This window comes from Pan troglodytes, chromosome 11 (assembly GCF_028858775.2).
Source record: "Pan troglodytes isolate AG18354 chromosome 11, NHGRI_mPanTro3-v2.0_pri, whole genome shotgun sequence".
NCBI classification, from domain to species: Eukaryota; Metazoa; Chordata; class Mammalia; order Primates; family Hominidae; genus Pan; species Pan troglodytes.
In genome coordinates this window covers 44,134,155-44,147,465 of record NC_072409.2, presented here as the reverse complement: position 1 = coordinate 44,147,465, position 13,311 = coordinate 44,134,155, and positions in this window count along the sequence as shown.

Below are 13,311 nucleotides of genomic sequence, written 5' to 3'. Positions count from 1 at the left end.
TCCTTAAAACTCCAATCAGGAGCTAAGGCTCTGAAGCCACCCACCCTTCTATCCAGCCCAAGACACTGCCCCCTTAGCTATAGTCCCTCCTGTTCCCTGATCCCTAGAGCCCAAATGCCCCAGATCCTGACAAATGCCTACACCAAGAATGGCCCTGCCCCTGTTCCTTCAGCACCGAATGTTTACTACATGGTCAGTCTCCCCAGTGCTTGGAGCCACTGCTGGCTCAGAGGGGTTTTTCACCAGAATGAAAAGAAAGAGATTTTAGTTTGGAAGAATTTGCCTTGGGAGGATAGACGAAAGAAGAATGACAGATGGAGGTCACTGACCCCAGCATCTCAGCTGGAGACAGTCTTTGGGTTAGCTTTGGTGGGGATGCCCTGAGACCACTGGGGACAGCCCTTATCAACACATTTTCACTGAAGCCATTTTGCCTCAGCGAGTTATCCAATGGCCAGAGCTGAAGTCACAAGGGAAGCATGGTGTGTGTGTGTGTGTGTGCGCGCGCGCGCGTGCACGCACGTGCACATGCATATGTGTGGTATGGGGTCATTTCATGCCAGCAGTTTAAAAATTTCTACTGAGAATATAAATAGAAGTAATAACCATTCCAGCATATATATTGACCTTGTACTTGAAAGTGTTTTTCCATAATGGAAGTTTCTATGGCCATTCACCCAAAATGGACCTGATAAATGATATATAAATAAAAAACAGGCTGGGCGCAGTGGCTCACACCTGTAATCCCAGCACTTTGGGAGGCCAAGGTGAGTGGATCCCTTGAGGTGGGGAGTTCGTGACCAGCCTGGCCAACATGGCAAAACCCCATCTCTACTAAAAATACAAAAGTTAGCCAGGGCGTGGTAGCAGACACCTGTAATCCCAGCTACTCGGGAGGCTGAGGCAGGAGAATCACTTGAATCCGGGAGGCGGAGGTTGCAGTGAGCCAAGATTGCGCCATTGATTCCAGCCTGGGCGACAAGAGCAAGACACCATCTCAAAAAAAAAAAAAAAAAAAAAAAGTGTGTGTGTGTGTGTATACATATATATATGGAACTTTTTTTAAAATAATATCTCTGCTAGATACATCTGAAACCTCTCTTTTAGATAAAAATGGTGATGAAAGAAGGGGAAAAGAATGATTTGATTGGGTTAATAGAAAACCACACCAGAAACGAATATTAGTGTTTTATGGAAATAAGAAATCTATGCCTGGCCGGGCGCAGTGGCTCATGCCTGTAATCCCAGCACTTTGGGAGGCTGAGGCAGGCAGATTACGAGGTCAGAAGATCGAGACCATCCTGGCTAACACGGTGAAACCCCGTCTCTAATACAAAAAATTAGCTGGGCGTGGTGGCAGGCGCCTGTAGTCCCAGCTACTCAAGAGGCTGAGGCAGGAGAATGGCGTGAACCCGGGAGGTGGAGCTTGCAGTGAGTAGAGATCACACCCCTGCACTCCAGCCTGGGCAACAGAGCGAAACTCTGTCTCAAAAAAAAAAAAAAGTTAAAAAAAAACCAAAACTATGCTTAACACTACTACACAACATTCAGCTATAGGCCTTTTGAAAAGAAAAAACATACCACCAAAACAACTTTCGGGTTACTCTGTTTGAACTCTGGAATATGATAGACCTGGCTGTTAATACCTAAAAACAGCACAAAATGAAATATAAAATTAGTGACTCCAGGCCAGGCATGGTGGCTCACGCCTGTAATCCCAGCACTTTGGGAGGCCGAGGCAGGTGGATCACCTGAGGTCAGGAGTTCAAGACCAGCCTGACCAACATGGAGAAACCCTGTCTCTACTGAAACTACACAGTGGCGGGCGCCTGTAATCCCAGCTACTCGGGAGGCTGAGGCAGGAGAATCGCTTGAACCCAGGAGGCGGAGGTTGCTGTGAGCCGAGATCGCACCATTGCACTCCAGCCTGGACAACAAGAGAGAAACTCCATCTTAAAAAAAAAAAAAAAATAGTGACTCCAATTTTGGTAACATTGGATTAAGATAAAATGTTTAGGAATAAGTTTAATAAAGAATGTTCGAAACCAACAAGTAGAAAACTATAAAGCACCACTGAAACCAGAAATAGACTTCAATAAATAGAAAGGCATCCTCTCTTCTTGGTGAGAACATCTCAATATAATGAAGATATCAGTCTCACTAACCTTATAGTTTACAAAATTTTGCAATCTCATTAAAAATTCTAATGAGTTTTTTCATTGACATGGACTACAAGTTAATCCTAAAATCCTTACGGAAAATTAAAGAATTGCAACAAAAATGCTGCACAGGAAGTGCTTTAGAGGGACTAGCCCTTCCAGATTTGAAAACTTGACAAAACCTCTATAATTTAAACAGCATAGTAATGGCATATGAATAGGTCAAAGTAACAAAAGAGCAGAATGCATTAAAAAATGCCTATCAAAAGGTGGAATATCAAATCACTGTGGCAAATACTCTTTTAATAAATGGGACATTGACTAGCCATTTCAAAAATAATAAAATTCCATTCCTCCCATCATACATGAGAATTTATAATGGGTCAGAGATTTCAATGTGAAAAAAATTTTATTTTTTCACATTGCTAGAAGAAACATGCTAGATATTAGAAACATGCTGGAAGAAAACTTGGATGAAATAATCTTTAACCTGGTATAGGGAGAGGCTTTCTAATTCTAAATCCAGAGCCAGTAAAGGATTAATAAATAATGTCTACAAATACCAAAAAACGTTTGCATGGACAAAGTGTGCCGTAACATCAAAAGACAAATGACTACAAAAAATCTTTATCAACATGTAAATCACCATACTTCACTGATAAAGGGTTAATCCTGAGGCCGGGCATGGTGGCTCACGCCTGTAATCCCAGCACTTTGGGAGGCTGAGGAGGGCGGATCACCTGAGGTCAGGAATTTGAGACTTGCCTGACAAACATGGTGAAATCCTATCTCTACAAAAAATACGAAAATTAGCCAGGCGTGGTGGTCCACATCTGTAATCCCAGCTACTTGGGAGTCGGAGGCAGGAGAATTGCTTGAACCAGGGAGGCCGAGGTTGCAGTGAGCTCAGGTTGTACCATTGCACTCCAGCCTGGGCAACAAGAGTGAAACTCCGTCTCCAAAAAAAAAAGAAAAAAAAAGGGTTAATCCTTACTTTGTAAACGTTTTAAAAATTGAGGGGAAAAGATTAGAAATCCTATAGAAAAGTGGGCAAAAGTCATGCACAGACTCTTTACCAAAAGATGTATAAACATATGAAAAGATGTTCAACTTCACTCATGGTAAGAGAAACGTAAATTACAACTACACTGAGATACCATTTCTCACCCATCAGATTGTCAAAAACTTAAAAGCTTAACCGTACTCTCTACGGATAAGACTGTGGAGAAACAGGCATTTTCATACATTGTTGGTGGGAATGCAAAATGTTTTAAGTCCTATAGAGGGAAGTTGGCAGTATTTAATTAAATTATATATACACATACCTGTTGACACAGCAAGCAAGCGCAGGGATAAATAAGAATTTATCCCTTAAGAGTCACCTCCAGGCCGCATGCAGTGGCCCATGTCTGTAATCCTAGCACTTTGGCAGGCCCAGATGGGCGGATTGCCTGAGCTCAGGAGTTCGAGACCAGCTTGGGCAACATAGTGAAACCCTGTCTCTACTAAAATACAAAAAATGAGCCAGGTGTGGTGGCGGTTGCCTGTATTCCCAGCTACTCAGGAGGCTGAGGTACGAGAATTGCTTGAACCTAGGAGGCAGAGGCTGCAGTGAGCTGAGATCATGCCACTACATTCCAGCCTGGGCAACAAAGGGAAACTGGGCCGGGAGCTGTGGCTCATGCCTGTAATCCCAGCACTTTGGGAGGCCAACGCGAGGTCGGCAGTTCAAGACCAGCCTGACCAACATGGAGAACCCCCATCTCTACTAAAAATACAAAATTAGCCGGGCGTGGTGTCGCATGCCTGTAATCCCAGCTACTCGGGATGCTGAGGTCCTGAACCCAGGAGGCGGAGGCTGCGGTGAGCCGAGATCACGCCATTGCACTCCAGCCTGGGCAACAACAGCGAAACTCCATCTCAAGAAGGAAAAAAAAGAGTCACCTCCAGTGATATGAATTACAGGTGCACATGATTACTTGTCAGCATTATTTATAGTTGCAAAATATTGGAAGTTGCTTGGACATTCAAGCATACGAAATGGATTGAATAACACATGATGGAGTCAAATATAACCGTGAAAAGAATGAAGAAGGCCGGTTGCGGTGGCTCACGCCTGTAATCCCAGCACTTTGGGAGGCCAAGACGGCGGATCACAAGGTCAGGAGATCGAGACCATCCTGGCTAACACGGTGAAACTCTGTCACTACTAAAAATACAAAAATTAGCCAGACGTAGTGGCACATGCCTGTAATCCCAGCTACTCAGGAGGCTGAGGCAGAAGAATTGCTTGACCCCAGGAGGCGGAGGTTGCAGTGAGCTGAGATCACACCACTGCACTACAGCCTGGGTGACAGAGAGAGTGTTTGTTTCAAAAAAAAAAAAAGAACAAATGTTTTAGGAAGATAATTTTAAGATATGTAAATAACCTTTTTTTTTTTTTTTTTTTTGACAGGGTAGGGTCTTGCTCTGTTACCAAGGCTGGAGAGCAGTGGAACAATCATGGCTCACTGCAGCCTCTACCTCCCAAGCTGTAGCCATTTTCCCACCTCAGCCTCCCAAGTAGCTAGGACTATAGTCGTAGTCTGGCTGGAGTGCAATGGCGCAATCTCAGCTCACTGCAACCTCCGCCTCCCGGGTTCAAGCGATTCTCCTGCCTCAGTCTCCCGATTAGCTGGGATTACAGGCATGCACCACCACACCCAGCTAATGTTGTATTTTTAGTAGGCACGGTTTCTCCATGTTGGTCAGGCTGGTCTCGAACTCCCGACCTCAAGTGATCCACCCACCTCGGCCTCCCAAAGTGCTGGGATTACAGGCGTGAGCCACCGTGCCAGGCCCATGTTAGTTTTTAATACTTTTTAATATGAGTGTGCATATAGTTGTTAGTATGTTATTTTATTATCTCTTAAATGACTACGGGATCTGTGGTTATATCTCCTCTTTCATTGCTGGCATCATTTTTTTGTTTTTTTGTTTTTTTGAGACGGAGTCTCGCTCTGTTGCCCAGGCTGGAGTGCAGTGGTGCGATCTCTGCTCACTGCAAGCTCAGCCTCCTGGGTTCATGCCATTCTCCTGCCTCAGCCTCCCGAGTAGCTGGGACTATAAGAGCCCACTACCATGTCCGGCTAATTTTTTTGTATTTCTAGTAGAAACGGGGTTTCACCATGTCAGCCAGGATGGTTTCGATCTCCTGACCTCGTGATCCACCCGCCTCGGCCTCCGAAAATGCTGGGATTACAGGCGTGAGCCACCGCACATTGCTGGCATTCTTAACTTGAATCTACTCTATTATTTTAGCATCAGAAGATTATGAATTTTACTGATTGTATTAAAAAACAATTTTAAGCCAGGTGCGGTAGCTCAAGCCTGTAATCCCAGCACTCTGGGAGGCCAAAGCAGGCGGATCGCTTGAGGTCAGAAGTTTGAGACCAGCCTGGCCAACATGGTGAAACCTCATCTCTTCTAAAAATCCAAAAATTAGCCGGGTGTGGTGGCGTGCACCTGTAGTCCCAGCTACCTGTGGCAGGAGAATGGCTTGAACCCAGGAAGCGGAGGTTGCAGTGAGCCAAGATCACACCATTGCACTCCAGCCTAGGCATGGTGAGACTCCATCTCAAAAAAAAAAAAAAAATTAAATTGTATTGATTTTCTCTTTTCAATTTTATTGATTTCGTCTTTTACCTATTATTTCCTGTCCTCTGCGTGCTCTGATTTTATTTTGCTCTTTTTCTGGTTTCTTTAGGTGAAAGCTTAAATTATTGATGTGATACTTTTCTTCTTTTCTAATATATGCTTCTAACGCTGATTATTTCCCTCTTCACAATGCTTTATCTGTACCTTACCACGTTTTATGTTTTATTTTTATTTAGGTCTGTATTATTTTTAATTTCCCCCAAGATTATAACTCATGAGCTATTTAGAAGAATGCACTTCAATTTCCAAATGTTTGAGAACTTTCCTTTCCTTCTCATTTTTATGTAATTAAAGCTTATACTATAGACACATTAGATTAAAATTCAATTACACTTGTTTGGTTACATTGTATAGGTTGTTCAAGTATCATTGGAGCAAACTTTTCAAATATTAACTTTATGTAGTGGTTGTCAGTCTTTTGCACTTGTAGAGTGGCAAGTAAAAAATACCCTGAAAATATGGCCCTCAGGCCGCTGGAGAAGCTCACAGAGACAGAAATAATGGGAATTTTCTGAGTCCTCAGTGCTCATTACTTTCTAGGCCAGCACACAGGGATCCAACAAAGCCAGAGTTAGTGTTCATTAAAGGGCAGTGGGATAGAAGGATGGAGAATGCCCTGGTATCACCTAGCTGGTTCTAATGACCCATGCAGGATCCCATGGTATAAGCTGGCTTGTAACATAACTCGTTCAAGACTCCTTCTGTGCATTAATGAGCGAATCTGTATTTGAACATGTTCACATGAACAGATTGGAAGAGACGATAAATTTACCATGAGTAATCCCTTTAGGATTGGTTTTAGGAACTTACTGATCCTGTATTCATCTTGGGCATTTGTCTGTTGTATTTGCTGTCACAGAATGTCTTTTAATCCCAAATACACTTCTACAGATCCATCCAATACAAGTCCCTAGTCGTGATCTTTGGAATGAAGTAATACATTTCAAAGAACATTAGAAGGAAGGACTATGGCAGGAGAGATGGAATTGGTCCTTCAGAGGACTGGGATGAAGATGAGAAATGAACCAGCATTAGGACAGCCTTAGTCTCAATACATTTGCCTAACATAAGTTCAAAGGGCACAGTTGTGTGCACAAAGTATCCTTGATGACATCATAACTCAGAATTCAGTAAAACAGCTCATCAGGTCCCTCACAGGGGATGTGCTAGGGTGGTGGCCACGCTTGAGACTCTGTGCCCAGTGATGAAAAATAGTATGAAGGTTGTTTAAAAACGAAAAATAGAATTACAATGCTATTCAACAATCCTACTTCTCAGTATATAACCTAAAGAATTAAAGGCAGGATCTCAAAAAGATATTTGCACACCCATGTTTATTGCAGCATTATTCACAATAGACAAGAGATAAAAGCAATCCAAATGACTTTGGTGGATGAAAGGATAAAATATGGTGTATATATGTGTATTTGTGTATATATAGATGAAGACTAAGCAGCCTTCGGAAAGAAGGAAACCATGTGACATGCTAGAACATGGGTGAACCTCAAGAACATTATGCTAAGTGAAATAAGCCAATCACAAAAAGACAGATTTTTTTTTCATATGAAGTATTTAAAGTAGTCAAAATCACAGTAGTGGTTGCCAAGGGCTGGGAGTGGGAGTGGTGGTGGTGGGATTAGTGTTTAATATGTACAGAATTTTAGTTCTGGAAGATGAAAAATTTCTAAAGATTAAGAAGTAAGAGTATACTTAACGTGTTAAGTATATTCACAATGATGTAAACATACTTAACATTACTGAACTGTATACTTTAAAATGTTTTAAATGATTTTTTAAAAAAGCAGCAGCATAGGAATAAATCTTCATGACCTAGCACTAGTTCATGATTTCTTAAATATGACACCAAAAGCACAAGTAACAAAAGAACACATAGATAAATTGGACTTCATCCAAAGTAAAAAAGTTTTGTGCTTCAAAGAATACTGTCAAGAAAGTAAATGATGGCCAGGCGCGGTGGCTCAGGCCTGTAATCCCAGAACTTTGGGAGGCCGAGGCAGGCGGATCACGATTTCAGGAGTTCAAGACCAGCCTGGCCAACATGGCAAAACCCTGTCTCTACTGAAAATACAAAAATTAGCCGGGCGTGGTGACACATGCCTGTAATCCCAGCTACCGGGGAGGCTGAGGCAGGAGAATCCTTGAAACCAAAGGCAGAGGTTCCAGTAAGCCGAGATCACGCCACTGCACTCCAGCCTGGGCAAAGGAGCGAAACTCTGTCTCAAAAAAAAAAAAGAGGCTGGGCACAGTGGCTCACGCCTGTAATCCCAGCACTTCGGGAGGCTGAGACAGGTGGGTCACGAGGTCAGGAGATCAAGACCATCCTGGCTAACATGGTGAAACCCTGTCCCTACTAAAAATACAAAAAAAAAAAATTAGCCAGGTGTGGTGGCACGTGCCTGTAGTCCCAGCTACTCGAGAGGCTGAGGCAGGAGAATGGCGTAAACCCAGGAGGTGGGGCTTGCAGTGAGCCGAGATCGCACCACTGCACTCCAGCCTGGGCAACAGAGCAAGACTCTGTCTCAAAAAAAAAAAAAGAAAGGACAACCAATGGAATGGGAGACTATTTCTGCAAATTATATCCTGTAAAGGATTTAAATATATATATATATAAATAAAATATATATTTTCTTTTTATTTTATATATAATATATTTTTCTTTTTCTTTTTCTTTATTTTATATTATATATAATTTATATATTATATATTATATATAATTTATATATTATATATTATATATATTATATATAATATATTTTATATATATATAATTCACAGTAGCCAAAAAGTGAAAACAACCCAAATGTTCATCACCTGATGAATAAATAAGTTTCAGGATATCCCCCAATGGAATATTATTCAGCAATAAAAAGGTTTGATGTAATGATAGATGCTAAAAACATGGATGAACCTTGGAAATATTTAAAGTAAAATAAGACAGGTGTGAAAGACATATATTGTATGATTCCATTCATATGCAAGTCCAGAGCATGTAAAGCTATATAGAAAGTCAGTTCGTGGTTATGTAGGCCTAGGATGTGTAGATCGGTGGGGGGCAGGGGGTGATAGCTAAAGGACAAGGGTTTTTTTTTCTTCTTCATTTTTTGAGATGGAGTCTCACTCTGTCACCCAGGCTGGAGTGCAGCGGCACAATCTCGGCTCACTGCAACCTCCGCCTCTCCGGTTCAAGCGATTCTCCTGCTTCAGCCTCTCATGTAGCTGGGATCACATGTGTGCCACCATGCCCAGCTGATTTTTGTATTTTTAGTAGAGGCGGGGTTTCACCATGTTGGCCAGGCTGGTCTCGAACTCTTCACCTCAAGTGATTCACTCACCTCGGCCTCCCAAAGTGTTGGGATTACAGGAGTGAGCCACTGCACCCAGCCTAGGGGTTTTCTTTTTGAGGTGATAAAAATGTTCTAAAGTTTATAGTGATGATGCTTGCAAATTCTATAAGTAGACTTAATGCAGTGATGGTTGCAAATTCTATAAATATATTTAATGTGGTGATGGTTGCAAATTCTATGAAAAACCCAAATTGTACAATTTCAATGAGTGAAAGCATGCTGTGTGAATGTCTTCATAAAGGTTTTATTTAAAAAATGAGCAAACGGTAGAATGTTAACATGGCCCACGTCTATGTGGTGTCTATATTGGTTTCTATTATATGTTTTCTATGTGGTTGAAACATTCCTAATAAAATGTGCATAGTTTTTTAAAAAAGAAAACACATCAGTGGACGTGAATGCAGGATGTCTTATGAATGCTCACACAGAAGCTCCCATTCATGAGGAATGCAGGGAAAAGCAGAAGATGGAGTAGGAGTTGGCATGGCCCAGCTAGCTCAGATGACACACGATGGTCCCAGTGGCATGACTTGGTTTGTGCGATTTGTGCTTTGGGGTTTTATTTTGGAACATTATAAAGGAGTAAAGCCTGTATACAGTCAGTTTCTGTCTATTCTAATGAAGGGCAAGGGGATGAAGGGATTTACCTTGACTAACCATCCACTTACATTGATTAGGAATCTTGTGATCCTATCGTCACCCGTGAGATTTCTGTGTTGTTTGTGTTTAATGTCAGAGAATATCTTTTAATCACTCGTACAGTTTATGCAAATACCGTATACGTGATAAACGTCCCTACAACATGATCTTTGGAATGAACTAAGACAAAGGAAATTCTGAGGAAGGACCATGGCATGAGAGGTGGAATTCATCCTTCCGAGGACTGAGATGAGGATGGAAAATGAACCATCGGTAAATACAACCTGAGTCCGGATACATTTGCCTAAAATGAGCTCAAAGGGCACAAGTGTGCAGACAAAGCATGCTCAATGACATCATAACTCAGAATTCAGTAAAACCCAGCGGATCAGCTCCCTCACAGGGGATGTGCCAGGGTGGGGGCCACTGTTGAGAGTCTGCACCCAGTAATGGTCAGGGACTCAGTGACAATGACTCTGGCAGCCCTGGCCGGGTATCAGCCGATTGGCCAGGAGGGGGCAGCCTGGCCCAGATCCCCCAAACCAGGTGACTCTCACTAACATTGCCCAGGGCACCAAGACCTGAAGGACATCATGGGATGCTGAAGTTAGAATCAAAGTGCAGCTACAAAAGGGCAGCCACCTGGAGCAAGTCCATCCTGGTAGCTGTCAGAAAGCACTGCATGTTTACTAACGGGGGCCGGCCTTGCTCACATTGTCAGATGGAGTTTCTCAGGAGGCCATGGCTTCTTCAGGGATCTGTCGTCCAGTGGTGAAGGGAGTGGTTTCTGGAGGCAAACCTGCCCGGGGCTGCCCCAACTGCACTGGCTCCCAGAGAGTGACCTGGCTGGATGAGCAGGGAGGCCAAACCCACCGAGAGCCTCAGCATACCCCCAGCACCTGCTGTGAGCAAGCTGCTTGGCTTCCCTAAGTGTGGATATGACGATGTCATGGGTGTTTACAGATTCCCTTGCACTGTGTCCCACAGCAGTCCTGGTTCACGTGTGATACACTGCACTTGGCGTGGAGGTGTGCTGAGAGTCGTAAAGAGCCGAGCCTTTCTTCATTCTTTCCCATGGCTCTGATACAGTTTCCAGATACCAGTCAGGAAGGAAGTTCCTGAGATGATAGACCTTGTCCTAGTCACATAGGGCTGCTAGGACAAAGTGTCCTAGACTTGGTGGGTGGGGGAGGCGGTGCGTATTAAGAAACAAAATGTATTTGTCAGTCTGGAGGCTGGAAGTCCGACGTTAGGGTCACAGCAAGGTGAGGTTCTGGTGAGGGCTCTCTTCCTGGCTTGCAGATGGCTGCCTTCTCACTGTGTCCTCATGTCAGGGAGAGAGAGAGAGCGCTGGGATCTCTGCTTCTTACCATGGCCCTAATCCCATCATTAGGGCCCCACCCTCATGTTCTCTTCTAACCCTGAATAACTCCCAAAGGCCCCATCTCCAAATACCATCACGTTAGGAGTTAGGGCTTCAACACAGGAACTGGAGGTGGGGGGGACACATGTTAAGTCCATCAGAGCCCCCCAGTCAGCCCCACTGTGCCCATTTAGGGGCAGATTGTAGGGCTCAGGCGGGACACAGAGGTGGAGGAAGCATAGGTTCTGCCTCTTGGAAATGGCTCAGCCAAAACAAGGACAGGGACAGTGGGGCAGAAAACAGCTAGTGGGGTAAACCAGCAGAAGCCCCGAGGTGTCACTAAACCAAGGTATCACTTTCACACTTAGGTGAGGAAGTTGGCTGAGCACCCACACACGCCAGAGTACAGACCACATTCCCTTCAAACATGGCTCACTTAACATTCCTAAACCCTGCAAAGGGGAGGTGTTACCTTGTCTCCTGAGGATGGCCCTGAATGTAGAGGAGTCACGGGAGCTGCCCACATCACCCACCAGTGACTCTTCACTCCCCACATTTTCCCCAAGGGCCTGTTGTGCCCTCAGCTGGGGAAGCCCTGCCGAGATAAACTCTCCTTCCCAAAGGCGAAAGCGGGTGGCAGGCCTCCGACACTGCCCACATGGAGCAGAAGGGATGGGGCAGAGAGGCATCTGTCTGGCTGACTGCTGTGTTCTGTGGGCAGATGGGACCAGAGAGAACCCAAACATGGCTCCCTTTGTCACTTGGCAGAGGGACCAGGCCGCCATATACCAGAGAGCTTTGCCCCATCAGCTTCTGCTGCTGGGCCAACTCCCAGCACCATGACCACAGCTCTGCATGCAGGCAGTGCTGGGACCAGTGCTCTGGCAGTCACAGTGGTCCTGAGCCAACAAGGGCCCTGAGGAGGAATCAGAACTCAGACTGTGGAGAAGAAGGTGTTGGCCAGGAGGGAACCAGGGCAGGTGCTGGGTCCTGTCCATGCTGGGATCTGAGATTCTGAGAGGTGGGTTAGGGGTAAGGGGGCAGAGGTCGGCCACATGGGGTGAGGGGAGTTCAGCAGAGATGGGGAGGACAGGACAACCTGGGAAAAAGCAGAGTGTCCTCCCCAGCCTCAGTCCCTCTCCTGATGCAGTCCTCATCTCACTCATAGACTCCAGAAGTCTCCCTTCAGTGAACACCTGGCCCCCGACTCTCAGGGCACTTCCCAGACAGCCAGTGCCGCATCCCAGGCAGCCCCTGCTCTGCCCTTGGGGTCTGTGCCTGGCAGAAGGGCGACTGAGCCTCGGCCCCTCTCGGCCTGGGCCCCAGCTTCCCCTGGCCCTGGGACCAGCAGACACACCCACCTTGCGCCTGGCAGGCTGGTCATGCTTGTTCCCGTTGGTGATGGTGTGTTGGGAGGGAACTGTTTTAGATGCCAATGTAAATCTGTGTCTACATCAATTCCACATGAGTTCAGTCATCATATGGGAAGGGAATCATAGCTGTGGGGGGGGCTCCATGCAAGACCCTGAGGGCCCCTGAGGCCATTCCATGTGGCCACAGCAAGGAGCATCTGCTTCAGCCAGTTGGACAAGACTCTCTCCTGCCCAGAAACAGGCAGAGGGACTTCCCCTGCTCTGCACCCCTCATCATATCCCAAACACACTCATGTGGACGGTCACCTCAACGTCTCCCCTCAGCCCAGTGCCCGTGCTCTTCCTGATGAGGGTTAAGCAGGAGCGGCCGCCTCTCCCCATGTCCATGTTGCAGGCAGCTGCCTTCTCCTCAGCTCCCACCGAGCAGAACAAAAGCCAGCCAGCTCTCTCCATCCCAGGATTTTCCAGGGATACTGATAATGATGGGAGGCCCCGAGAAGCCTCCCTAAAGCAGGCGGGGCCTTGTGAGTGGGTGGTGGGAGGGATCAGGGCTTCCTCAGCATCTGTCAGTCCCCGGAGCATCTGAAGGGGCCCCCTATACCAGGAGGAAAGAGTGGGGCCAGCCCCTGTGGGTTCCCAGTGCCTGGCCTCTCCCAGTTCCTCAGCCCTGAGGCCTCACAGACACCCTCCACAAAGCAGCACAACGCCAAGGGCAG